Source organism: Larimichthys crocea, chromosome XXIII (genome assembly GCF_000972845.2).
Source record: "Larimichthys crocea isolate SSNF chromosome XXIII, L_crocea_2.0, whole genome shotgun sequence".
Lineage (NCBI taxonomy): Eukaryota > Metazoa > Chordata > Actinopteri > Sciaenidae > Larimichthys > Larimichthys crocea.
In genome coordinates this window covers 12,236,879-12,264,796 of record NC_040033.1, presented here as the reverse complement: position 1 = coordinate 12,264,796, position 27,918 = coordinate 12,236,879, and the positions used below count along the sequence as shown (strand labels likewise).

At 41.4% G+C, this 27,918-nt stretch overlaps 1 protein-coding gene across 2 annotated transcripts in view; it reads right to left on the bottom strand.

Annotated features, from left to right (window-relative positions):
- sema5a (sema domain, seven thrombospondin repeats (type 1 and type 1-like), transmembrane domain (TM) and short cytoplasmic domain, (semaphorin) 5A) overlaps nt 1-11,148 on the bottom strand; it is a 117,188-nt gene extending 106,040 nt beyond the window's left edge. Inside the window, exon 1 of one of the 2 annotated variants that reach the window (XR_003461587.1) lies at nt 10,476-11,148. The gene's annotated coding sequence lies outside the window, so the exon portion shown is untranslated. The remainder of the gene's footprint in view (nt 1-10,475) is intronic. The other variant, XM_027274323.1, reaches the window with a different exon arrangement.
- Nucleotides 11,149-27,918: the final 16,770 nt, after the last annotated feature.

Below are 27,918 nucleotides of genomic sequence, written 5' to 3'. Positions count from 1 at the left end.
CACAGGAGCCACAGCTCCAGGTGCAACACAGTGCAGGTCTGTTTAACATCCATTTCTTTTCCATTTCCCAGTGTCTTTTATTTCTTCAGCCCCCTCCCTACCCCATGGGTCTCTGTTTTTATGAACATACACGGCTCATTTTCTTTTTGTTTTTGTTTCATTTTACTTTATGTAAATTGCAGTCACATAGCGGTGTGAAACGGTGACAAAACGGGTGGAAATTGATTCAAACACGCCCCCTGACAAGGAAAAGCAGACTGAAATAACACATTAAAAAAAATACCTGGCTTTTACAGGCTAGAAAATATTCAGGTGGGAGAAGCCAGAAATGGGTGAAAGGAAGCTTAAAGTGCTCTGTTTGCCTTTTCTTTTTTTTTAAATCCTGGCTCATCAGGCAAACTACTGCTATTGTAAAGGGGAAATTGCCTGTAAAAACTTCCCCTCTGCTACCTCATCCCTCAGACCGGAGAAAATGTGGATACGAAGGTTCATTGCGGCGGCAGCTTGTAAATAAACATAAACAACACAAGGTGTAAATGAGCCTAACAGGAGTGAGAAAATAAATAAATAAAAAGGGGAGGGTTCTTAGTCTCTGCAGCTGGGCCAGACTGTTAATGTCTGCACTTTTTCTATTAGACGGGACCCCCTGGCTGCCTCATACAATTATGTTATTCTTCTGGGGCTGTGAGTGTGGGTGTCTGCATTGTGAGACTATGTCTGGAGGTGATAAAACAGCAGAAAGCACATAAATAATGACTTAATGATCCCCTCCACCCTTTGCTATAATGATGACGACGGAGTTTTCCAAAGCGGGACGCGGGGGGTGCGGGCAGGGTAACCCACATGTGGCTTCCAGGTGTGCTCACTGTTACTTCTTAACCTCCCAACTTGCAAAGGCCACCTCTACTTTGTCTTTATTTTCTTATCCCGCATCACCCGACATCCGTTTATGAGCGTATTCTCTCCTGTGTACATTCATCTTGTTGCAGTTGCAGAAATATGTATCTAATAAGTGCGAAACCTTTCCATACTGTAGAGAACGACACAGCTGGATGATCTGCATTAATCAACCCGTCAAGTTGCATTCTTCTGTACACAGTAGTGGGAGTGTGTGAAAGTGGTAGATGTGTGTGTAGATGTGGTAATGATGAGGTAAATTTGACTGACAGAATGTGTGGGACCAGACACCGAATCAGAAACGGCTAAATTGTAGTCCGGCTGATCAGGCAGGAATAACAGTTTGATTTGCATAATTGTTTCGTTAGGTGCGTTCTGCTACCAGTGCTTTACAACAATAGCGGTAAACCATGTGACTGTACACTACAATTAAAACCCATTACCTTCTTTCAGAGTAATCATGCTCAGCAGTTAAATATGGATACAGATCATTCGTGTCAGAAATACATGAGCCTCTTCTGCTAAAGGTATTTTTTAATTATTTTGCCAGCCTCTAAAAAAGCTGCAAATTCGACCCGGCAGTCTGAAGTTTAAATGTCATCGATTCACACTGTGAGAGATGGTAAAAAAGAAAGATTAGCAAGATGCACTAAAGGCTGAGAATCAAAGATGAAATAAAGTGACTGTAACCTGCCAATTACTATAATTGCTTCAGCAAAAAGACTGATGAACCCTGGGTATCCGAGAGGGTGAGAAATCACACATGGTTGCATGCGCGTGAGCTCATATGCAATTACTAAAAACACCAGGCCAATGCATATATTTGAAAGGAGAATGTGTTAATTATGATGTATGGAGGCACGGGTCGGTGTGGAGCTCCGCTGATGACATGACAGGTTACAGTGGGTCTCATTGTGTGCAGAGAGACCTGCCATCGCCTGTGGGCGTTTGGCCAGAAATGGTTCCAGAAAGCAGGAACTGCTGTTGTTTCATGCCTATTAAAACACAACACAGGCCATAAAACCGAACACGAGGGTTGTAAGTGTCCTTGAGTAAGTTACTGCATCGCTCCCAGATCCAGCTGACCCTGCACTCTGACCTTTCCGTATTAGAGGGAGAGCGGACGGAAAGATTATTTGCCTCTGGGGATGAATTAAATGTGTTGTATTAATATAATGGTTTTCAGTGCAGGGTGAGGAGATGGGTGGGAGCTGTAACGAGTGTTGAAGGAAAAGACTTCAACACTTCAGAATGGTTTGTAGATCTCCAGCTACAAATTTTAGGTTTTGTAACACTAGCTGAGGCATTCAAAAAAATACTTTCTTCTGAGTATCAGCAGCTGGATGGTCTCTAGCTACAGTTTCCTTTTCACATTGTGCGGTATAACTCCTTTTTTTGTGTTCTTTTCTAAAGTCAATAAAAAGACGTCGACCCTGCAGGAAAGAATCCCCCTTTGCCCTTAACTGCTGTGGAGAAGGGAGTACTTTTCTACCCAGAAAGCCTTTGGGGAACAGAGTGGAGCGCAAAATAGATCAGAATGCTACGGGGCCCTTGCTTCAGAAGGGCAGAGGTCTATTTTTAATGACAACAAGAGCACTGCAACAAAGTGTTGTGGTTGGGCAAGTCCAGAGGAAATTTATCCTCCGCGTAGGAGTTCCTCCCTCGCTGTGCCTGTCTTAATAGTTCTGCAGCGGCTTAAGTGAAAAACAACTGCAAAGGTTTTTCTGTAACAAAATCCATTTTATCCTTCATTTGTAATGATTTGACGCCGCTGATCTCGGCTTATCCTCATTAAGGAAATGGTCTTTTCTTCTCTTAGACTCCTGCTGCTTGAGCGCTGAGAGAGCTTTCATGCAGCTGCACACCTTTCTTGCACACCTATCTCTTCGAAAGGGCAGCGTCCACGTCAGGTGGTCCGGGTTGGGGTCGGGTCTGGTCAGGCTGAGGTCGGCTAATGGGGTCTCTGAGAAAGTGAAACTGGAGCTTTTCCTTTCAGTCACCCTGCTGACCCTCCTGACACATGCACCTGAGAGGAGAGCTGCATGTGAAATAAACAGGACTATTAATATTTATTCATGCAGGGATATTTTTGTTAGCGTTCTTGGGGATTTATTTATTTGTATCATGTCGATGTCGATGTGACCTCCTCTTTCTCTATCGAATCTTAGTCTACATTATACGATGCTGCTGGGACGTGGCTCCATTTTTTTGGCTTTTTTAGGTATTTATTTATATTTGAGTCCTCACCCCCACACAGAAGAACAACATCTCATACTGGAAAATCTTTAAACAGTCCACTTCAGTCCCAAAAGGGCAGAAGATGCACGGGCAGAGAGTCAGCACAACTCTTGAACTCACTTCTCTGGGGAATCCAGTAACACAATAGAGCCAAAGCAGGAGAATAGAAACATTCTCTTGTTTCATGAACAGCATAATCAGACTACTGTATTAGCTAACCAAGACTGTGTATGGAAAAAAAAAAGGACACTCCCGGCAATGCCTCTAGAATTACTCCATTGTCTTTTACAGCAACTGATATCCTTATCGCTGAAGCCCAGTACCTGGCTAGACTTTTAATAGACTTAATGTTCCATAACAAAATATCCCTTGAAACCAAACTCCCACTTGTGAGTATTAAACTCCAAATGACCACTTCCTCTCAAGCACTTAGCTTCAAAAAAAAAAATAAAAAATCAAAGTCACATCAGTTTACCGTGCTGTAAGTGTGCAATCAACAAAATATGGTGTTCATGGCTGGCAGACGGCCAGGCAGCAAGGTTCCTAACTGAGGGCTCATTCTTCCTGATGGTTTATTCAAGGCAAGAATGAATTTTTTAGAAGGAATAATAAGTGGTTTGTTATTCACTGCCGGTGGTTTAGATCAGACCACACATCCTCTGTGTGGTTTCACCTTCAGAACTGAGGCAGCATTGTGTTTACGGCGGGGTAGACTACACATTCGCATTCATGCCCGACACCAGACTAGTAAAGGACATGACTCAAGAGAGTCTAACGTCTGGAGTGTTTGCAAGGATTTGGAAAACAATACAGTAGGTGTGAGTGTGTGCGCGCACGTGTGTGTGTGTGTGTGTAATGGAGTACTCCACCATCAAGACCACGCGACTTTGTTTTATTACCTGTTTCGAATCTTAACGCCATTGCTGCATTATTAATGCGGTGCTCAAAATCACATTTAGTTCCTTTGATATTGACTGACTGAGACTTTATGAAAAATAATGCTGCATTTCCACATTTGCTGCTTTTGATTGATGTTTAACTCGAGCATGTTTTAAGAAGAATATTAACTACGAATACTTTTTTCTTTTTTTTTTTACACAAAAACCATGCAGGAGAGGTGTAGGTTGCTGTGTAGTGCCTGCAGTCCTCCTCTCAACCAACCTCCTGCAATGAGGCTGGGCAGTGCAGTGTTGGGATAATCTCTTAGAACACTCCCATAATTAAAAGTACCAACACAACAATAATACTGCATTACATTAAAAGTCCTACCTAAGTAAAAGTACATATTACACAGACATATTATTAGCGGATAACCGGATAAATGGCTCCTGTGACATATTATGATTCATTACATTATTAGATTCTTCTTACTGATGCAGCAATGCGTACGTTTTGCCGTCGTCCCTGGTCCAGACAGAACTAGTTTTAACTTGAAAACCAGTTTGATATTTTAATCACGCTATGATTTGATTAATGGTAATCTCTGGGATACACATTTGTATTCATTTTCATGCTTTTTTTTGTGATCTATTGGATGATTCCACCTCTTTATGCAGACACTAATTACTTAAATGAAAGCAGCGACGTTTAGAGGGAAGAAGCCCCAACTTAGACACTGCTGCTCTGAAAGAGGCCACAAGACAAAAAGATTGAGAACCTCTGGTGTCTTTTTAATTTAAAAATCTGAATCCTTAACATAGCTAGTCAAATAAATGTAGTGGAGTGAAAGTCTTCTCAACATTTTTGTGACTGTGGTGGCAATTGACATTTGCATTTTAGTGTGCTGGCAGAGAGGACTGGAGAGGGATTTTAGTGAGTAAACTGAAGAATCTAAACTGAAATTTTTGAGACATGTTCCCTATTTAAATATGCCTTTGATTTATTTTCTCTTTCCTCATCTTGTTTTTCTCTCGCTCTTCTGTCCTTCCCCTCTCTCTCTGCTCACTTTTCTCTTTCTTGTCTCTCCTTGTCTGTCTGTCTCCGTCCGTCCCTCTCTAAGGACCTCGAGCGCTGACGGATGAATCCAGCAGACAGATGCATCCATGGGACCGACTAGACCGCTGCCTCTGGAGAGAAACTCCTCCTTGTATATTTAACAATTTTTTTTCCTCCAACCCGCTCGGCGTGTCTGAGCGTCAATCCTCGTATCACGCCCTTCTATCTGGACATAATTTGTCTTTCTTTTTCTTTTTGCCCTTTTCTTTTTGCGCTCCAAAAGCGGGCGCCTCCCCTCTTTGTCTGGGAAACTTTAGTTCTTATCTTTTCACCTCTATCTACGTCGTCCAATCTCCCTTTTCTCTATTTATATCTCCCCTCTAATCTCCCTCTGTATCTCTCTTCCGTTCCCATTTTTCCTGCGTGGCTGAACTACAAGTACTGGGACGCTTTATCTTTTAGATGTTATCGTTCAACTTTCATATGAGGTCGGATAAAAAGAACCAAGCTCTGCAATTTCTCATTCATCTGCTGGGGCGTAGTGGTGGGGGGGAGAGGAGAGCATCCTCTTTGCAACTCGAGTATTTTTTTCTTCTTCGAGGATATCGCTCTGATTAGCCCTTCGTAATGATTTCAAAGAAGAGATAAATGTTTTCATTTGCTGAAGATTAAAGGATTTTCTGTATTTATATCCTCTCGCTGATCAAATTAGAGCTTCTCTGGCTGTTTGCGGCGGCGCAATAGATGGAGATCAGATAGTTCTAAACACATCACATCAAAACAGTTCCTTATCGTATAATGATATGCTCTATAAAGATAACACGCGGCGATGAACATCCCGTGAGGGGTACAAAAAAAAAAAAAAAACAACAACTCATGAAACACTTTAGCCGCATCACCTCCTGGCGATATGAAAAACATACGACAGACACAACATGGCATGACGCACAAACACATTTACAACACACATATCCATGCACCTGCTTTAGTAATAGGTGCGGTCTGCTAATTTGGCTGTGACTATACATAGCAATGAGTGTCAAAGTCTCGCAGGAGGCAGTCCACTTTTTGCTCTCACCTCAGAGGTACAAGCTGCAGTCTGAAAGAAGAAGAAGAAGAAGAAGAAGAAGCGAAAGCCCCTGTAAAAGAGAAATATACGACCGGAGCGCGGCTATCAAATGATCTTCTCATTCACGCTTTGAAGTCATTCATCTTCCAGAGAAATACAGCCGGGTGACGGCTCAGAGAGGAGAAAGAAAAGTGTTTCTCTGTGTGTGTTTGGTGACAACTCATGACTCATTTCACCCTTCAAATGGCCCTGTGGCTGTCAATAAACAAAGACCAGCAAAGCCTCTTCGCTCCTTTTTTCCTCGATCTCTCATTTTCTTTTCCCCCTGACTCATTACACCCCATCACACGCTCTCCACCTTCTCCTCCTCCTCCTCTTCTGTTCGGCTGCTCTCCCTCGCTGCCGGTGCCGCGGCGCAAGACACGAAGCTGAGCTACAACAAACTCCAAACTTAAATGAGTTTACAATAATCGCTTCTCCTGTGGTCGCAGAAGTTTTGGAGCCATCTGTGTTTAACCTTTCAAAACCACTCTTGGTTTGATCCCCCAGTGAAAAAGAGGCTTTGGGGATTATTTAATCGTGACCCAAATAGAGTCTCCTTCTTCTTCCTGTACTGGCATGGTGGTTAAAGAGACACATTCCTCTGCTACTTGAGTGGGCTTTGAGGTTGTAGCGGAGAGAGCGGGACAGAGCTAATGTAGCGTAACACTGCTGGCGAGTGAAGGCTGTATCAGCGCCGCTAATTCCCTTTGACGTGTGGACATGAAACTGGATGTTTCACTCAGACCACAGACATTCGCTCTTGGATCGGAGCAGTAGAAAATAATAGCACATCCAGGATCGCATATCGCTCGCCTGTTCTTCCCTGAACTCAAATTATTCCCTACACCTGCCCCATGTGCAGTTTCCGCTGTTTAGTTATGCAGCGTGAAATGATCACACTCACTTCCCCTTGCCTGTTTAACAAGGATGCATCCCATCAGAGAACTGCTGCTTGTTTGTGTTCCTACACAAGCTCACATCCGCCCTTTATCGCTTTATTCGCGGCTCTTTGCACGGATCTTCTTTTTGAAATGACATGAAACTTCCACAGCTGACCTTGATTGAGGTCTGTCCTTACGGCAGTATCATGCAGACTTTTGTGAGGATGAACAACATGGCATTGTGGTTGATAGCTTCCTCGCGGTCTCTATGGCAACCACCCTGACTCTTTGGCCTTTAAAGAGCAGAAGTTGCGTGAATGATAAACTTTCATTTTGCCAATGTTATTTTTTTTCATTTCCTTTGTGATGAGTGTTGTACTCAAATTCCCTGAAGGGAACCTTGGTAGCCATAGGAACATTGCAACATTTCACTACAGAACGAAAGAGAAAAAAAAAGGACTGTTTGCTTGAACCGTGGCAACTTTCTTTTTTGTGCATACACAGGTCAGAAATGTATCTGAGTGTGCGGCTGCTGGCACTGAAAATGAACGTAAACATTGTGAATCTTCTCACTTGTGGGATGATTCTCTGGAGCTACTACAGGCTTGAAATGAGAAGTGGCAGAAAGTACAAGGGAGGGATGAGATAATGGCAAAGTGGTTGTGATGTATAAATAGTCTGCGGTAGTGAGAGGACAAAGCACAGTAGGGAGGAACAGCAAAACCCTTCAACTATTGTTTGAGTCTCCAAGTCTACTTGCATAAGCGCAATAGATCATCTGCTGACAAGAGTTTGTAAAATCGGGGGGCTTCCATGCAATTCACAGCCAATAAACGCGGATCTTTTGTGAAGCTGTGTGTTCGGGGACAAACTATCTCTAAGCCCCATCTTGTTTTTGTCAGATAAATAAGTAACCAAAGGGGCTTAAAGAGCGCAGAGGGGGCCAGAGGGTAATGGCTGTTTAGTTTACACGTGCATGATAATGCTTTTCACTTTCACTCCCATCAGGTCTCGACCCCCGAGGGGATGCCGAATCACAAAGGTCGACGACAATGGGCTTGTCATTCAATGGGTTACCGTGGTGACCACACAGTCCGCTGAGGCCACCGGGGTCATTTTCATCGTGGATTTCTCCTGGCTGGGACTAATTGCCGTGTTTGTGCTGGTGTTGTGTGTCAGAACACACACCAGCACCTCGGGCGAATTCCCAACACAGCGCAAATATCAATCATGCTAATCATATGCTCTTCACCAGGCGCAGGAATGTGCGGCTGGGTGGAATGGGCGGCTGGTTTCCATACTATGTGTCTGTGCTGTGCTCATCTCATGCGTGATGACTCTATGGAGCAGGAGCGCAAGTGTTAATGTCCTTTAAAAGGCTGCAGCTAATGATTTGTCGATTGATCTGACGATTATTTTCTCAATTAACTAATTAGGCCTGTAAAATGTCAAGTGCACATCACGTTGCGATTCAGTTTTATCCAACCAACAGTCCAAAATCCAAAGATGAAAGATCAAGACTTTGATGATTAAAAGGAAATAACTTTAATGATTTATCCAAACAGTTAATTTTCTGAAATAATTACTTAATAGCTTAGATGACAGAGAATTTATCCGAAATATCTTGTTTTGTCTGACCAACAGACCAAAAACTGAAGATATTTGGTTAAAATTGAGATAAAAACGGAGAAATGCAGCAAATCCCTACACTGGAGAAGAGTTTTTAGCTTAAAAAAAACGACAATTATAAAAGTCAAAGACAATTAATTGACCGTTTCTGCAATATAAGCGACTTTAGCCAAAAGGCATCATGTCACATGATTACTTGATTCAGCACTTTCCCTCATCGCCCCCCTTCTCTCTCTCACTCTCATTTCGTATTTCTTTTTCATCTCCCTTTTCCTCGGGGGGGATTTTAGCATCCAAAGTCTAATAAAGGTCTGAGAGTCCAAAGTAATTTCACCACCTACATGAGGGTCCCCCTTTTTTTTTTTCTATTGGTAAGCACAGTGTGACAGGACATATGAGCCACAGCATCCTCATGAGTCTGAGGCCATAAGATCAGAGGAGGCTGACTGTGTTTATCAGAGCTGCAGCTTTCAAGTCCTGAAAGCCTCCAGCCTCCGTGACCAAAACAACCACAGAGCCGTGTGAAATAAGAGTATCAGCATGGTGCTTTATACTCTGGACACAACATCTGAGTAAAAATGTGCATGTCTTTTAAAAAAAAAGCTTGAGGCTTGTAAAAACACTGGCGAATAGGTGACTTAGTTAACAATTATGTGCGGTTAATCGTACACTAATCAGCACGAACAGGGTTGGAGATTTGCATTCATCCAAACCTGCTAGAAGAGCCAAGGACAGAGTGATATGGAATATGCCATGCATAAGAAAACTTAAAGCTCTTATCCTCTCAATGAAAGAAGTTTTTTTGATAGTTTAGATAGAGATAGATAGATAGATCGAAACATTCAAGGACTCAGCCCTGGCACTGTCATTGTGTGGAGAAAGCCTGAAGTTCGAGATGTATGGCTGGAAGGTCTGAAAACCTCGACAAAGAAATGTGCCGGATAAAAGAATCCCGGTACATCACTTTCAATTCATGCAAACTAAACGTATTATACCGTACACAATCAGCGTGTCTCAGTGAGGTCACACATTTCTGCTCACCTCCTCTGAGCTTTCAAAACAGTGACATCATTTCACCAAAAGCAGAACATTTTCAGACTGAACCAAACACAGCAGCAGACACTCTTTAACACTCGAGCCACCGATGAAACACTGATGTTATTATCTTCACAGCCAGGAAACAACAGTGTGAACAATTCCAGATTTGCATTTTGGACTTTCAATGACATTTTCAGCACTGGTGCACAGATTTTACCTGGACTATTTTCTCTTAAATCCTGGGCTCTAGTATTCTTTTTTTATTATTACCTTGTGCTGCAGTGAATACAGAAAAGAAAAAATATTGGCTATGATGCTAGAGTCTAATCAATTGTCATAAGATATTGAAAGAGAAAGGGAATTTGCAGAATATAAAGATTTTTGCTGAAAGCTCTCAGGGATCTATCTGGTGATGGCTGCACTCTGCCAGCACCACCAAGTGGCCGCACATCGCAAAGCAAAATGCAAAACTTCTAAAACTGATTATTTACCTTATGAGATATTTTGAATTTTAACATCAGTGTATGATTCCAGTAAGACGCCAGCACCTTCTCCTTCTGCAGTATGTTTTTGCCCTATTCAGACATGTGATCTGACTGCACAATCTGCACCGAGACGTGCAGTAAAAGAAGTCATGGGTTTATTGTCAGGAGAAAAACAAAATATCTCGCGTATATGCCTGCAGAAGCATGTCTGAATCATAAAAGCAGCTGCACAAATCCACAGCAGAATATGTTCAGTCTTACCAAGTGAGGTGCCCAACTCCCGTTCATCTAGTAGGGAGCGAAGCTGCGTGTCTTGTCCCGGTGAGAAGAGTGGTACGGAGAAAGAAAAAGAAAAAATACTAAAGATGAGCTGAAGATGATATATCCTCAGTTCTGCTGTGTCACTTGTCAGAAAATCGACCTCGGTAAAACTCCTTCTCTCTCTGCAGAGATTCCTCTGTGCTTTCTTTCGTCCCTCCGGAGCCCCGTGTGCTATTTTCTGCCCCACAGAGAGGCGCTCTGTGCCGGTGGCTCCACGGCGCACGGTTTGTAATCGGACACCGCACTGTCGCGCTGCGCCACAGACAATGTGCCTCCGCTTTTTGGGAGGAGGTGGGGTTGAGGCTGGTGCCAGAAGATACAAAAAAATTAAAAAAAACAAAAACAAAAAAATGATAAAAAAAAAACTGTCCTTCAACTAAAACATTCAGAGCTTGCGCACAAAAACCGGAGCGATGTGTCCAATGCTGCTCTCAGTCAGTCACAGCTGCGCATCTCAGGAGCAGAGGGGGGGGTTTTGATGGCTGAGGAGTGCGCCCCCACTTTGCGCGTCCACTCCAGGAGCGAAGAGAGACGTGGCAGCGGCGCACAGCTGTTCTGCAGGTGGAGGGAGAGGAATTATAAGCTCTGGAGCTACAAGTGGGATGAGATGAGATTTGGACAGTCAGACGATATTTACCTCAATGCAATATGGCGCTCCAGCCGTTAAATCCTCCTGTGGTCTGTCTCTGCCAGGGAGGTCAGAGGTCAACATCAGCCTCAGAAAAGCACTCAGCCCTTGAGTATTGTTATTTGCTAGTGGATCTGTGGGTGTTAAGCTACATTTAGGTGTGTAACCCTCAGTGAAGACATAAAGAAACTTTCTTTTTTCACTTTTCGCCTGCAAAATCCTTAAAATTGCGCTCGCCTGACTAAGCTGGCATGGATTCAGTTTCAAGGACACTTGAGCTGAGGATGCTTACTGTGGGGCTTGAACCCTGTCATGCATATCTGTAACCACTGGGATCTAGCTGTCAAAGAGTTTTTAACAGAGAAAATAAGCTGTAAATAAAGGTTGATCCCTCTACTCGGCTGTGATTTGAACAACAACAAATTAATCTTTTTAGAAAGTAAATATATTTCATGTCTTGTATGAGGTGTGTGTGTGTGTGTGTGTTGATGTCGGCGCTGCCTTTCTGAGCCTTTGTGTGTTTTAATCGTGACATCCTCAGTTCCATTACCTATTTATCCCCCTTGGTGAATGCATGCAAGCCTCTATCAAGCTCCAACAGCCCAAAGAGTGTCGTACACAGCTTTAGGGCTACGACAGCAAATGTGTGTCTGTCTTTTTGACAGACACGTAGCGGAGTCAACAACAGGCTGTTAATACGCCTCTTCGTTCAACAGGAACGTGCCTCAGTGAATGCCTCCTGCTCCTGTGTGCCTACATCTGAATTCAAATCAGGTAATTTTCATAAAAATGTAGCTACCCACAATGGAGAGGGAAGCAAAGCTGAGATTTACATTTCGTGCGGCCTCCGTGCAACTCTGGGAAATGCGTGGGTAACCTTTTCCTTTTTCAAGCCGCACAGGGAGCAGATCTGCTCTTTCTTAAAAAATTTCAGAACAGATTGGATGAAGACGTGGAAAGCCAAAGGCGGTGACACATCTAATGAAGAAACTAAAAGGAACAATAAACTAAGTTAGACACAACAAAACTGCCTCTGCGCTCGGGGTTCGAATGTGAGCTTCAAAAACCAGCCGTCAAACGTAGTTTCATCCTCTCAAAGTGCCGTGACCTCCGAAACTTTTTCTTTCAGGAATTTCAGACTCTCTTTTCACTCCGCGTGGTTTGCTCTCTTCTACAATGGATGTTTTACTTGCTCACAGCTAAAGGCATAACTCACAGAGCTCCAGCTGAACTTCAGAGCGAGGCTTCAGCTGTCTAAAGCGCCACAGAGCGACTTTCATCAGTCAAAAACAACAGAGTGTCTTTGAATGAGCCATCAGACTCAGCCATGGATGATTTTGAGTACATTAGTTCATGAATCAAATGCACACAGGCATTAAATGTGTGCGTGTGCGTGTGTGTCTGTGTGTGTGTGTGTGTCCACGTTGTTGCCAGGCAACCGCAAAAAAAATAAGCAGTTTCAGAAGAAGCCTCCTATATTTCAGCTGGCCATATAAGATCTCAGTAGGGTGTATTTGAGCGTGTACGTGCAGGTGTGTGTTATTCGAGCGTGTACGTGCGGGTGTGTGTTATTTGAGTGTGTGCGTGCGGGTGTGTGTTATTTGAGTGTGTGCGTGCGAGTGTGTGTCTTCTGTTTCATCTCTTAGCTTTTTTTTTTGAACAAATGGTTGGGTCTTTTTTTTTTTTTCACTCTACTGTGCAGTGACCAAATAATATTTTCAAAGTAATGTCACAATGAAAGAAGCTGAAGGCCAACTTTTATCTGTACCCGAAAAAAAGGCACATCAGAGGGGCAAAATATTAATTCGAGAATGTTCCCTGGCATGTCTATTACTTGTTATGTTTTCTTCTTGTGAATGTGTGCATCTGTAATGGCTTGTGTGCTTGTTATGTGTGTCTGTGTATACAGTGATGGAAGGAGTGGAGATACTAACAGCAGGCCAGCCCGCTCCTTTGATGCCAAACCTCAGTTGACCGAAGCCGAGCCCCTAGATCCCTCTCTCAAACAGGCCATCTGTCATGCAATTTCGCTGCCGTTTCAAGCCCCAGGTCAGCTCACACCTTGCAAATACAGTCAAACCAAACAGCTAGCCACTGGGATATGCAAAACACACACACACACACACACACGCTCGCTGACACATAAACGCAACATTTTTCACATGTGGTGGTGGAGATACCGGAGCTCTCTGATGCTCGCACACAAGCATGATTGTGCAAGAATGACTTGTGTGTTTGGAAAGGTGAGAGTACAGGTGAGTGAGAGAGGTGGGAAGGGGTCGTTTCCCGGGAGAGAAGGAGCTGGTTGCTATAAGAGGAGTGAGGGGGGGAGGCAGACATAGATAGAGGTGAGGAAGAGTATGAGAAGACAGCAAGGGTGAGAGAGAGAGAGAGAAAAGCTGGCCAGCTGTGAAAGACTGCAGTCATTCTTCACTCTCAGCTCCATACCTGCAGACTCAATGAGCCATCCTACGCTGCAGCAGGGCCAAAGCCATACGATTTCTCAGGCTTACTCAGCCTTACTGCGCCCCTGCAGCAGCAGCATCCAGGGGCCTTGTAGTGCCAGGACTCCACAAAGTCTGCTTTCACTGCCACGCTCCACAGGAGGAAGGATTGGACGATGATGCCGTAACTGTCAGAGTGTCAGAGGAAGTATGTCTGCGACAGCAGGGGGGGGTGGAACAGCAGTTCTGGAGGTGACAGACTCAGCAAAAGAGGATCAGGTTTCTGTAGGGGCTAATTCGTCAGATCCAGAGAACGATCTGAGATAATACTGATTGATACTTCGACCCCCTGCATCTTTTTTTGACATGTTAGAGGTATGTCAGTCACAGTGGCTACCACTTTGGTCCAGACTGAAATATCTCAGCAAGTATCAGTTGAACTTCCATGATATTTGATGAAGGTATTCATCGTGACAAAAGGATGAATCCTAATGACTTTGGCTATCTCCTGACGCACTGCCAGCTGGCCAAAAATGTATTTTTACTTCTATTTTTGTAAATAGATTTGTGGTTTCCAGATGATGTATCCTAAATGACGAGATCTCCAGACTTTTCTTCTAGTGACACCAGCAGGTTAGACTCACAAGCAAAGCAATTCTGAGATTTCTTTACGAGGAACGATTATTTCGTCAACCCCAGTTAGCAAATCTTATGTTAACAAGCTCAACTGTGATGATCAGCATTATGCTGTACGTGGTAACCATCTTAGCATCTCATGTTAGCATTGTCGTTGGTAGTTTGACTGATTCTTAGTCGTTTTATATTTATCATTATTATGAGAAACAAGGACTGACTCTGTCACAGAGTAGAGTACTCCCTGTTCTAACTTATAACATCACAATGGAAGTTTACTCCATCTTCCTCTTGTTCTTATGGGTCTGTCCAGTCCACCTCAGCCAATGCAGTGTAGTGGAATGATAGAGTGTATTTGGGGTCCAGTTCATCCAACGGAAGAGAATGAATGGACTGCATGAGATAATGAAATGCAGCACCAGAGTCCAAGGGGTCATCTTTCTCGCTTTCTGCCCAGATTCTGGCTGGCTGTATTTGTCTTTGTCCTCCCCTCTATGGGCCGTGATGGATAGTAAAAAGAATATGGCTGATGGTGAGAGTTTTTTTTTTCTTTTTCTACTCTTCTTCTTTTTTAGTATCTTCCTTTTTTCGATCACCATTAGGGCTGTGGCAAAGTTAAGGGCTGGATGAACTCTGTGAAATTCAATCATGGGAATTGAAGGTTTGGAGGCGTGAGGTCTTGGCCCCATGGGCAGTTTGGAGATTGCTTCAGATTAATTAATGTCAAAATGGAGAGGGGTGAGGCTGTAGAGGACAATTATGTATGTGACTGCTGGCCATGGTGTTTGCCATTCATAGTAAAGAGTGCAGTCTGCTGATTTTCCTCTGTGTTAAGAAGATATTTTATTCCCAGACAGTCATTTTGAGAAGCCCAAAGCAATTTAAGTGAAGATAAAGTAGGAAAAAGCTACCCATGGCTAAATGGATAAAAAAATAAAGCCACTTATGTAAGTACTCAAGGCGAGTATAATCCAGAGAAGCCACATTTGGGAAAACTAGCACAGTCTCCTGTGCATTGTAATCTCCTGAATGCAGACTTGGAGTAAAAAGGCGGTTAAAGAATTCATATCTTTCTAAAGCTTAAAAATGTCCAGTCAAAACATGTGAACCACCATATGACCATATCATACCGTGTGTATCCGTGTGTTTACATAGGATATTGTATTACGATGGCAATGCTATCAGCTAAAAATGTAAACGTATCTGCAGAAAATCATCCTCCTGTCACAGCCACTTTCCCACTTCCACTTCATACTCCGTTGAGATTTACATCCCAGATTAAGCGGACAAATAAACTGTACGCTGCTCCTCCTGCCCACAGAGGACTGAAATGATTGTTCACCAGCACTGACCAAACTGTCCCAGGGAGCTGGAATAAATCCTCCAATTTCTAGCTCAGCAAAAGCAATTTGTTTCTTTCAACACCATCTTGTGTTTCAGGGTGATTTTCTCTGGCCTCTCAATGCACAGCGGTCACGGACATCATACACTCCAATATTATATACACAAACACTAGATTAATTCATATATTTGTGCACAGGCAGGCACACATTCTCAGATGTGCATGCTTTATGCCTTTGTCACTGTATATCTTGCTCTCACATGCAAACACAAAACAGAGCTCCACCCCACAGACGGACCGACGCAGAGGGGTGTTCGTATTTGCGTGAACCGTGATGCACTCCGAGCAGGTGTGCACAGGAAATCAAGATTGGAGTTCTCGCTACACTGCCCTTCTATCTCCAGAGTTTTGGAAACCTTGATTTATGTGTGCTTCTCAGGTCTGCAGAGGAAACAAAAATGTCAAAAAATCTGAGGGGGCTTTTCACAGTTTGCTAGTCTAACGGTTATACACAGACTGAAGAAGCTGAACAGCTTCGGATGAAATGTTTAACTTACATTAAAATATGTATGCGCTCGGTAAATGGCACACTGCTGTCTCAGATGATATTCGTATCTGTGTAGATAAGACTGAGGTTCATAAACCACCCAATAAAAGGAAGGGAAATAACCAGCACGGCTGACAACAGCAACCAAAACTTGCATTAACTGATAATAATCATGCACATTACCGGGATATTATCGTTTCTTATTATCCTCAGCAATGCAGATCCTGTTTGTAATGAGCCTGCAATGTGGCACAGGAACTCATTAGAAAGAAGGCACCATTGGAAATACAGACATCCATCATCTCTGCACGTCTCCTGTAGGGGCCAACTGCAAAGCACAGTAACACGCTATCCATTCTTTTCATGAGAAACGAGCTATGTTGACAAGCAAGGCGGTGCTTGGGTAATTGTTTTTGCCTCGCTTTAGACAAGTTAATTAATTTCAATTACTGGCAGCTCTCCGGTTGTAGGTTAGAAGTCAATGTTAGTCCAGGCTTTGTAGTCTCATATCTATATTTCCACTCATCAGTAACTGTACGCTGAGGTAACTTGTCAGTATGTTCAGACAGACTTCACTCTGAGGATGCTACCGCCAATTGATGTAGAGGCTGAGCTTGTGGGAGTCGAGCTGTCTTCACACAGGAGAACGGAGGGCCATCAAAATTGTATCATAAGATGGAAGCACCTGTTTGTTTTCAGGGAATTTAGGCCACACTGCAAAAACAAAGAGATTCTTTCAGTTCAGCTTTGAACCAGATTTTTTTTTTTTTTAATTTTTTTTACCTTCCGCCTTCCAGTGTCGCTTTCACCTTTTCCCATCAGTGAGAAAATGCCTTAAGACAAGATGAAAGCAAATGCTTGAACACTTTCAGTCAGGGCACGCAGGACAAACTACACGTAAGACAGCTCATGTGAAGTAAAGTGCCCTTAAAAGCAAGAATTCAAAGAAGAACAAGAGACTGCCGACAGTTTATAATGGTTTATTGGCCACACTGCCAGTCAGATCTCATGCCTGTCTAAATTATTATTATTATAATTTAAAGGCGTCTCTAAGCTAATTGATACAGTAAGTCCACAGCCATACTAACAGCTCAGTAAGGCTGCATTCAGACGTTTAGCCCTACATGAAGGAACACAGCCCTCTCATTCACTATTATTAGTCATTTTGCAGTGTTTTGATGTCTGATGACACCTTTAAATGCATTATATTACTAGAAAATGCAGTTGTTTCTGGGGGGGAAATCAAACCAGGTCCCACTTTTGTTGTAATGTAACATAACATCCTCCAGAAAGGTGTTGGTCAGTCACAGTGTCCCTGCCTTGTTGTTTACTATTTCTACTGTTTAGCTCAGAATTATTGTGACAAAAAGTAAATGAATTGTTGCTGCGATAACTTTCCGGTTGTACAACTCTGTTTGCAGTATCATTAGTCATTTGGCATCTAATAAGATTTTGAATGCATTATTCTGTTACTTTTCTTATTAGAAGGTGGGTTTAGCTACGAACCTAAAGCATTGAGCACATTTAAATGCAGTCCTGATGATGGCTCTAGATGATAATTCATCTTGAATATCATAAAAGTTTTCAGGGCAATCCATCCAACAGTGGAGGAGACATTTCATGCAAAAACACAAGTGTCGACATCATGGTGGCGCTACAGGAAAAGAGTCTTCATGATTCACCATCTGGGAACTATGAATGTCTGAGCAACATGTTGTACTAATGATTAAACCAGATGTGTAGATAATTCAGAGGATAAGTGAGAATGATGTTTCAGTCTGGACCAATGATAATAAAACATAACTAATATCTACAGTCTACTTACAAAATATGATTATCCAGAGTAAAGACATCTTAATCCACAGACTACACTCTTTTTTAAAAATGTGTTTAAACCCCCGGAGCGAGTTAAGTGACAGCCAGTGAAGATGTCGGTTATGTCAGCTTGCTGTGAATAGACCTGCTTTTATGTTGCAATATTTAATATTAGATCTTGAGTAGGGTTTTTTTTTTTTCTTCTTCTTTTTTCGCATCGAGAACAGCTTCTGTGGCAATTAGTCATACATCAGCGTCCTCAGCACTCAGCGGTGTTCAACACCTAATGGGGACGGTTCCATATGTGAGACATTTTGTTAACCGACGTCAGGAGATAAATGCCACTCTGGTCCTTATGAGTGCTAGAGGTATATAGCTTATGGGCTTTTTAACGGTATCACATAGCTGCTGTGAATCATGCATCAGTGACTATTACAAGCTGTTTGCAACAGATTTAACAAATTAAATATTTATTTCCTCCCAATCCATTATTAATTTAGACATTCATCAGATGTCTAGGAGAGTCAACAGCAGTAATGGAGGGCTTCTGGAAACGTTCGTTCTCAAGCCGGTCATGTTAAGAAATTTTCATTCACCTTTAAAGGACCACAATGTGTTCTATTGCCCTCTATGGCGATAACTCTGCAGACATTATCTCTGCAAGTCTATGTTTTAAACAGCAAAATGCTAATTATTTCTTAATTGTATACTTGAAAGCTTTCCCTGAGGAACAGCACTGATTTCCCATGTGCGACCTCATGGGTGGAATAGGCAACGGAATTAATAAACAGCCTGACTTCGGAGCTTTGTTGAGCAGAGTGCACGTTTCTCACTTTGGCAACACATGTATTACCATAATAGCTACACTGGGTCCAATCAACCCCCTGATTGATTGTTTAATTGCTCAGAATCCCTCAACTGTACCCCGATGGCCAACTGGTGTCGCCTTAGGGATCGTGGGATTTGTGTCAACATTTCCCCATGCCATCTCATTCATTCCCCCTCTTTTTTTTGCTGCTCTTCTACAGAGCGTGAAGCATGAGATTGGATTTACAGTGTAATGGAATAAAGCACATTGTTTCTCATCTGTGAGAGAGGAGGATAGAGCCGATAAAACCTCAGACTTGCCCAGCTGGAAAGTTGATCAAAAGCTGCACATGCAGGAAGGAAAAATTGTGTTGGTCCTGCTCTCTTGTTAAGTTTACTACACCCCCCCTCCCCGAAAAAACAAAAAAAACCTCTACATCTTTGAGTTTTTCTGTGCTGTTTCTATCGATTTGCTCTGCTGTCATACGCTCGGTTTCGGAAGAAGAGTAGGAGTGAATAAAAGAGGTCATCATCAAATGATCAAAGGCTCCGATGTGACAGGTGTAGTGTTTTCTCCAGGAAGCTTGTCATGCAATTTGTATAGAAATAGACATGATGAGAATCATACTGCTCGGTTTAGGTCATTGCCGTGGCGGCTGTGATGAAGATTACTCAGCGTTCTTGGCATTCATGCTATCCCAGGGTGAAACTTAATCAGGAGGAATAAAATTATCTGCTTTTCTTTGAGATCTACAGAATGTCCATTTTTCTCTTTGACTCCCACCTTTTATTTCCATTCACCGACTTTCATCTCGGTGAATAGAGTGCCATTATCAGTTAATTAACTCTTATCTGCTTTACTGTTAGAATAACACTTTCCTGTGTCACGCTGAAGCGTAATCTGCTTAAGTTACAATGTTGCCGGGACCATCTCTTACCACAACTTCACTTTCATTTCCATATGCGCGAGGTAAAAGCATAAGAGAAGGACATCTATTTGTTCGGCATGACGCAATGAGAGTGGAAGGTCAGGCTAGATGCAATTAGTCAGAATCCTAATGACTTTTTTTTGGAAACTGGCGCTGTAGTCTGTCCCTCAATTTATGCTCTTGACTTTTCAGTTGCTCTTTATCAGTGTGATACGGCAAAAGTTAATCACTATCTCGTTACTATGGACTTGGATGGAAGCTGCAGGTGCCACAGTCTGGAAATAATGTAATAATAACGCTGGAAATTAGCATTTTAATGCATTTTAATTGCACTGTAATGGGCTGGGCTTCCGTCCATACCAGTATAAATGAGACACAGAGTACATCTAGTCCCTTACCTGCTACTTTGTGGAAGAAAAACACAGAACAATAGCTTTTAAATAGCTCTAGTGCTACTCTAATGGTGATACTAAAATGGGAAGAGATGACGTGTTCAAACAGAAGATTGGCTTGATTCAATCTTACAAGAGAGAAAGTAAACATAGTTTCCAGCAGCTTTATTGCAGCCATTAACTTGGTTCAACACTGTGACTCAGTTGGTACTATGTCTCACTAATCCAGAGGAAAGAGCAGAGGAGGAATAACACAACATATTTTTCTTTGCATGTGATAAAAGATAATAGCTTCAGTTAATGTATTCTGTTGATTGATCAGTGGTCAAAAACATGTGTTGTGAATCATTTTTAAAACACAAAGGCTTGGTGGATGTCTGGTGGGAGATGAATTGTATGAATGCCGATCTCCTGACTTTTCCTCGACATAAATAAATGTGCCAAAATTTTTTTTGGATGGTTTACTATGAAATACGCTTCAGACATTCAAGAAAAATGTATAATTTGTTGGTGACCTCCCGACCTTTGGCTCAAAATATTTTAGTTTATGTGTTAATACCATGCCAAACTGGTAACATAAACCTCAGCTGTACTTTGTGTTTAGTGCGTGTTAGCAAATTTGTTAGCACTATTGTTATGACTGTCATTTTTTGTGTCGTAGTCTGTGTGCCTTTTGTGTGCCTTGCGTTTTCTGTCTATTTCACATGCAAATAGAATGTGCCATCCCCAGGAGGCGACTGGTGGACTAATTTCCGGTCCTAGCCCGTGATTGGCTGCAGCAGAAAGCACCTGAGATATAAGGAGCCAAGATGGTGGCTGTCAGGTGGACGCCGGCACTTCCTCATCCTCCTCCTCTCCCAACTAGCCACATGTCCTGTTGTGAAAACCTTTGCATGAGATTAGAATTAGCTTTTTGTTTGAAGAGTAGACGTGGACTGCCATTTTGTTTTGATCGTGTTTTCTCCTGTTTTTCGTTAGTTAGGAAAGTTTATTGTGATTTTGATTTCCTGAAGAAAGAGATTTATTTTCTAGATAGTTTGTTTTGGCCTGGGTCCACCCTGAAGTTGATTCCTTAGTTATAGTTGTTGGATATTTTGAGTTTTGTAAATAAACCATTTCTTTCTTTTGTACATAACACTTGTTGTAGTGGCTACTTGGCAAGGCAAGGCAAGGCAAGTTTATTTGTATAGCACAATTCGTACACAAGGCAATTCATAGTGAAAAGGAAGGAAAAACATTTGACATTAAGACAAGCAATAGCAATAGAAATAAAAAATTAAAAAGAGAAGAAAATTTAATTAAAAACATCTTGGGACTCGAAGAAGATTGGGACATCTATTTCGTGTTATGTTCTAGGCCCCTAGACTGGGGCATAACACTATGCCCAATCGCAGCCTCACAGAGCTGCTATAAGACTCGGACTGATTCCACGTTCTTTGAGGTGAAGGTTTTCTGTTTTTCTTTGCCACATGAGTGAAGTGTGAAGATTTAATCTAATGTTCTGAGAACTTGTGACATTTTATAAACCAAATATTGAATTGATTAACAGAGAAAATATCCAGCAGATTAATTCATAATGAAAAGAATCGCTAGTTGCCTTTCACCTCAACTGTATTTTCATGGTAACGGTGATATTTCTAGATTTAGCTGGCATTAAAAAACAGACAGGCATTATATTAATAACATTAGACAAACTTGAATGAACTTTAGCACTAACCTGATCATGTTGTCTGCTATAATATTCAAAATAGATGTAAAAGGTCGACCAGGTGCTGACGAATCACGCCTTTTAATCTCATATCTTATTAGGCAGAATCTCTCACATCAGCAGAGTTGGCCAGCATGCCACATCAAAGAGAGTTTAGGAGTGGACGCGTCCATCCTAATTAGATTGATAGAGCGCTGATCTGAGCACGCACACGCCCACACACACACACACACACACACACACACACACACACACACACACACACACCTTGAGCCTAACTCCAATTCCCTGCTGTCTTCACACAAACGTTCCAAGTATATCACTGCCGATGAAAGCATGAAAAATCTTGGCACAGTCAAACTCATTAAAATACATCGAAGCTGATGTGTAAATACACACACACACACACACACACACACAAAGCCCAGCTGTAGTTTTATGACAGTACTACACACACACACACACACAGTCAAAAAGATATTCCTGGTGATGGCTGCATGAGCAATCTTGGCACATGTGGTTGAATTCTGCATAGTCTATGAATGAGTCTGACTGCCTGTCATCTTCAGTGGACTCACACTTCAAGCCTGTAAAGTTGTTTCTCTGAAGGGGCTCCAGTTACTCAGCAAGTATAGTTTGGCTCAGACGTCAGGATTCAATTAAAATGTAAATTCTCACTAAGCTGATAAACGGGAACAACAGGGCTCTCGGTTCCTCGGGCGGCGAACAGAAGGCATCTTTCTTTAGAACGAGGTCCAACAAGCAAAAGGAGAAATTATTATGAGGTCAGAGGTCAGAATGATTGAGGCCATTCGGAGGGATTTACAGACTGGTCTTGTCTCTGCTGTTTCCCTCAGTGCCTCTCTTGCTTCCTGCACATCACGTATCTTCTGCGTATTGCGGGGTCTTTGTCTGGTGTATTGACAGCTCTCAGAAAGAACTCAATCTGGTCTGCACCTGTACCTTTGAAGTTTTTTTGCACAAGCTGTACAAGCGCAGAGACATTGTTTTCAGGGAGCTGACACACTTTTCCAACTTGTGGTTTAAAAAAAATAAAATAATAAAAAAATCAGCAATGCACGTCATGTCAAAAACCCAATACGCTGAAGGGCAAACGCAACATTTTGGAACGCTGAATCCAGACAAGAATTACTACATTTCTGAAAGTCAAATTGATATTTCTAAACTGGGTTTTTTTTCACTGACTTTCAGCTGGTTTTTGACAGTACTGAATAAAAAAAACTGCAGTGGGATAGATGAATGCCTTGCTTCACAGGCCAATGCTGAGGCGAGCTGCTCCAGGTCCTCCAGGAGGAGAGACTTTCTAATTTTCATCATTCAGATTCAAGAGAGTGGTGGATATAAGTCACAAACTCACTTGCCTGGATGACAACTTCCCATTTGGAGGCATTTTTGTGGGATTAAAAATGCAAAACATACTGTCTCCAGTGATCAACAAATTACCTTCTTGGACGAGTGCACCACTTGCTGGAACTATGATAAGCATTGGAGCTGTTAAAGAATAGGTCCTGAGGAATATTAATAATTATTATATCCAGCAGGTAATAATACATTCTTACAATGAAACAACCTCATATCTTGACTGCCACATAATTATGCCCAAACACATGGCTGTCTGCACCAGGTGCTCATCCTTCCCTCCTGACATTCAGACATCCTCACTTATCCTGTCATCGCACAGACACACAGCAGCAGCCGTGTCCCTGTCCTCTAGATCATATCTACTGTGACGGGCCAAGGAGAAATGATGAACCTGCTTATCATGCTGTTGACACTTGATGTTGATGACAAGAGCATTTAAAAAGGCACACACACTCAGTCCCATTACAGGAGAAACTTTCCTTCCATAACATTATAGTTCCGTCATCGTTAATCAATGTTTTCTTAAAGATAATTGTCATTGACATTAAACCACAAAGATAGACAACAGTCTAGCCAGAGGTGGAATCCTTTACTTCAGGCAGACACTTCAGATATCAATTTTTCATGCACTGGTCAGTTTCGTTGAAATGTTGGGCTCTTCTTCTATAACATGTCTTCTGTAGATGTAGACTCCCAGACCATATGTATGTGTAGATTTCTCCTATTTTCACCAAAAGTTAATATTTTTATTTTAACATAGAATTTCACAAAACTTAATCGACTATAGGGACATTTCATGGTTATATCTAATAGTTAAAATGTAGTCAAAACATATGTAAAGTGTGGATGGAGGGCACATGCAGTACAATGCAGAATGCTTTGCTGGAATAATGTATGATTTTAAACTCAGGGTGAATTAAGGTGAAGCTGTCACTTGTTTATCTCAGTATCCTCCCGCCCTAGAGAATGTGGAATTAAGCTACAGTTGTAACCCTCTTCTATCTGAGCCATGACGGTAACCGTCTTCTGTGTCCTTGTAGAGAATAGACAACTTTAACCAAGTCATGCCAGTAAGACGTAAGCAGGGGGGCAGCGGATGAGCTGAGACGAATCAGGTGACGGATATTGAAGGTGAAGGATATTTAACGACTCTGTTTTACTCTCTCTCACATCAACCAATTTGTGTGAAATCTGCGAACGATTTCAACAATAGTTACAATACTGTAATATTCTATAAGTTTTACACAAGGTTTGTTCATATTTCATTCACAGACAGCCTGATTTATATAACATTGTATTCCTAAAAAAACAAGGCAGATTTCTTTTACCGTTTAACAGTTTTCTGATTTATGAAGTGATAGGAAGAATTTCCAATATCCCCCGTGTAAAGACCTTTGACCTCTTATATGTTAGCAAAATAAAACAAGAATTTTGAACCTTGCTGTATTCATATTCATTGTTTTGTCTGTAAATAAATGAAAATTAGTTCATATTTAATTAGATATTGTCTCATGTGCATATGTATTTGTTTTAATGTAAGCAATCAACTGATAAATCTGAGGGGTCATGAGATGAATTATGTAAAGAAGAAAAACAAAGTTTTGTTATATAACTTTGTTGGAATAGGTTGGAATATTTTGTAATGTTTCCTTTTTTGGTGAAATATTACAAAATAATAAAACAAAAGTTCAACTGAAACATCTCAGAAGTTTAGTGGAGAAATTGCTCTTTGGTGGAACTGCTAACCACTTCTCAACATCTGTGACGTGACAAGAAGTCACGACTACATATTGTTTGTTGTAAAGTCTCACAAGCCACAGAACCACTCATTTAATCGTAAACAGTGGATTTTCTAATGTTTTTGTGTAAAGTCTTAATCTGTAACTAGACATGTTAAATGAATGTAGTACTGGAGTAAAAAGTACAATATATCTAATTTATCTGAGTTTTGTGTGCCACTGAAAAGCCAGAAGAACTGTTTCATTCCGCTGTTCAGTAATAATAATAACAAACATTATTTATAGAGCAGTTATCAAAAGAAAGCACAAACGGCTTCACATACAGGGAACAGAAATAAAGAAAAACAAAACAAAATGAATGATTAAATACATCAAGGGCATAATAAATAAAAAAAGAGGAAATTAAAAATCCACTAAAATAATCAGGCAGCTCAGATAAAAACAGGATATGCTTTCCAATAAATGCACATTTTTAGAAGATACTCGACAGCCTTATTTCCTCAGGCAGGGCCTCGGGCTCTGATGGCAAAAGCTCTCTCCCTTTTAGTTTTCAGCTTGGGCTTTGGAAAAGACAGAAGACTTCAGCCCAAGGATTGCAAAATTCATAAGAGATTAAAAGGTCTAAAATATATTCTGAAACCAGGTCATCAGGTAGGTGGGTAAAGGTAATTAAACTGAAATCAGTCCCAAAACGAAGCCAATTTAATGAGGCTAAAACAGACATGATGTAATCATCTCTTGGTTCCGGTTAAAAGCCCAGCAGCTGAGTTGCGCACAACCTATTTAAAGTTTCAGGGCACGGGTAAAAAATAAAGGCATGTACAACAGTTTCTGCATCTCTAAAATTTAAAATATTTGTTGAAACAGCTTGATATGTTGTGACAGGTAACCAATAGATGGGGCCAGATAACAAGTTCATCCACATAGGAAGAACAAAAATGGTCCAAGAACTGACCCTTGAGGCACACCATAATTGATATGGGAAACATTATGTTATTAAACTTCTCATTTGATAGAAATGATGAGAACCAGTTTAGTATCAAATATTCCCACCCAATGCCCCAGTCTAATATAAAAGAGTTCCATGATCCGTAAAGGCAACACAAGAAGCGAACACGTCAGCCTGTGTCAGCATTCATTAAGAGGTCATTAGTGACTTTGAGGCGGGCTGTCTCAGTGCTGTGATACTCACAAAAACCACATCAAAGCTTTTCAAAGACACTATTGCTTTGCACAGCAGCAATAACCTGCTTTATTCGAGAGTCTTAGAAGAAAAAAAAAAAGGCATTTTAGAAATCATTAAAAAATTATCTTGGAGGTTAAAATCAAACCCAGGATTTTTTTAGGACTGGAAGGAAATTTAAAGTAATCTGGGACACAACCAGGAGACAGCGGGCTGTTTAAAATAGCAAGCAAATGGGGCCAAATACAGTCCATTACCTCAAATAAAAACTTGGGCTGGAGGACACTCTCAAATGAGACATGATTTTTATAAGTTCAGGGAGAGTAGTAAAAGAAAAATATCTCAAAGAATCACAGGGCGGGTGATCAACATCTAAAAAAGTAGGATTGGGGGTTATATAAGTGTTGTTAACTCCACCTTTCCAGCAAAAGACGATAAAAAAAACGTGTGATCACAATCAGTAGAGACACAAGGAGAGGCTGGGATTGCTTACACTTGGACACGTGGGGAAAAAAACACAGGACATGTGCATTTTGTTACAATATGATCTATATGCTTCCTTCACCTGATAAGTAGGAAAAGCACTAAGAGGATAAAGACGTCACACTCCTTCCTGCGCTGACAGGATTCACCCACTCTAAGGTTTGTTATCTTGGGGAGATGTTAATGTTTGGACGCTGCATATATACTCAGTCACTATTTTTATATCAGCCAACTAGATTCATGAAACAAACATGATTTGAAAAAGATGACCCCTTGCCAGAGCAGACCCTCTGGCAAGAACTGAAGCTTATCAGGCATGCACAGTTTTCCATATATAATTACAATAGAAGTGATTACGATTCCTTATTGTTTCATATAATCTAAATGCATATCATAAACTGCGATGAACTGGATGTTTGGCTACGTCACACTGAACCAAACTAGGAAGGAAAGTAAGACATTAGAATAAAAAGTGATGAAGGTGTTCAGACAGAGAAATGAGGAAATCTATTAGGAGTTAAATGACCTGCGAAACTCATTAACGTTCCTTCTGTCCTTGAATCTGCAGCAATATAAAAATAAAAAATAAAAAAAACAGTGTAAAATAACACATGTGATCATGTTAGTGTTGGGTATCCTCGTTTGAAACTGACTTTTAGGTGTGAAATCAGTAACAGAAATATTTCTGACATCCATCCTCACCCATGCCTGGAATGCTCTGAATTCAAAAGGTGTGGCTTTTTCCACGGCCACCGCATCGCATGCCACCCTCAAAATACTTGTCACTTGAGAGGTACTGCACCTATACATGAAAGACTTGGGAGTGCAATACATCTCGGAGAAGACAACAGAGGGTAATTGAGCCGTCGCTTCTGTTTCTCAAATGGCCTTGATAGACCTCAGTAATCTCGAGAGAGATTCAGTGAATATCCTTGAGGAGAGTGTTCCGCGTTGTATCTATTATACAGCTGTTTACGCCGAGATGTAATGATCAGTAAAGTGGTTTACATGATGGATAGTTGCCTGTTTTCCAAAATGCAAATATTTCCCCCGAAAGCATCAATTACTTCAAAGCAAAACCAGTGCACTGCATGCTAAAGTGACACACAGAGTACTTATCTAACTGTGTTTAACACTGACAAAAGATATACACTCATACATAAATACATGAATCAATAAGGAGTGTATTATTGATGGATCAAGATCAATAAAAGCATGCAGGTATGCACTACTAACTATACACTTACACACATATACTTTTTCCAGTAATAAGAGGCATGAGAAAATAATCCCAATAGTTTCACATTTATGTGTCTTTTGTGGTTGATTTTTCTAGTTTCCTGCTGACAA